The sequence below is a fragment of the Bidens hawaiensis genome, unplaced genomic scaffold (assembly GCF_021521415.1).
Source record: "Bidens hawaiensis isolate Kalapana, Puna unplaced genomic scaffold, B.hawaiensis_p1.1 tig00033817_1, whole genome shotgun sequence".
Taxonomy (NCBI): Eukaryota; Viridiplantae; Streptophyta; class Magnoliopsida; order Asterales; family Asteraceae; genus Bidens; species Bidens hawaiensis.
Window position 1 is genome coordinate 127,037 of NW_027495807.1, and position 1,361 is coordinate 128,397.

Genomic DNA, 1,361 nt, shown 5'->3' on the forward strand with positions numbered 1-1,361 from the left:
TTATTCATCAACACCAACATTTTGCCATGTATGCTCAATCAAATCGTTTTTTAGAATGTTATGAGCTTCTCTATTACGAAGTTGTGCCCTATTCGTCATATAACTGGATAGGCTTGCAATTCGTTCAGTAGAGTATTGAAAGAGTGGTTCATCAGCTTCACTAGAACTCCTTCGTTGTCGGTTTGTAGGCCTATCATTAAAAAATTCGGATGGATCATAATAGTTAAGGTACGTGTCCCGTTCATCCTCAACAATCATATTATGCATGATGATATATGCAATCATAACTTTCCCGTGGTATCTTTGTCCCACAACTTACATGGGTGACGTAGAAATGCAAAACGAGCTTGTAGAACTCCAAATGCTCGTTCCACATCTTTTCTGGCGGCCTCTTGATGTTTAGCGAACAACTTGTGCTTTCGAAGCTGTGGACAAGTTATTGACTTGACAAATGCGGCCCATGAAGGATATATAGCATCAGTAAGATAGTATGACATATTATAATCCCGACCATTCAAGACGTAGCTCACATTTGGTGCCCGACCTGTCAACACATAATCAAAAATAGGAGATCTTTGGAGGACGTTAATGTCATTGCACGTACCCGGCGTTCCAAAGAACGCATGCCATATCCATAAGTCATATGATGCAACGGCTTCCAAAATGATTGTTGGTTTACCGCTTCGACCTGCATATTGCCCAGCCCAAGCAGTGGGACAGTTTTTCCATTCCCAATGCATGCAGTCAATGCTACAAATCATACCTGGAAATCCGCGTTCTTCCCCGACATGAAGTAATCTTCTTAAATCATCTTCATTGGGCCTTCTAAGGTATTCTTGACCAAAACATGAAATGACACCTTCAATGAACTTTAGAAGAGAATCCCTTGTTACAGTGTCACTCATTCTCAAATATTCATCTTGTGCATTTGTTGATGTCCCGTAAGCCAACACTCGCATAGCGCCGGTACATTTCTGCAAGTTTGAAAGGCTTTTTCTTTCTGTAGCATCAAATCTTTGTTGAAAGTATACATCATTTGCGGTAACAGCGGCCACTATACGGAGGAATAATGGTCTGCACATTCGAAATCTACGCCGAAATGTGTCTTCACCATATGTTGGGTTGTCAACAAAGTAGTCTTTCATCAAACGTTCCTCCCCATGCTCACTTTTACGATCACAATACCTTCTTCTTGATCTAGGAGGATGATCTCCTATGATCATATTTGGCATGCTTATAATAAATTCTGTAATTATGTAATCAAGTTGCCGATTTTGCTCAGCAACCCTAGCTTCCCATTCATCAAATTCATTTGAGTTAGATGAATCGGAATTCTCCGATGGGTAATCATTTAGAGACAT

The 1,361-nt window shown here is 40.3% G+C and overlaps 1 pseudogene; it reads right to left on the minus strand.

Annotated features, from left to right (window-relative positions):
* Nucleotides 1-1,361, minus strand: LOC143585339 (uncharacterized; annotated as a pseudogene).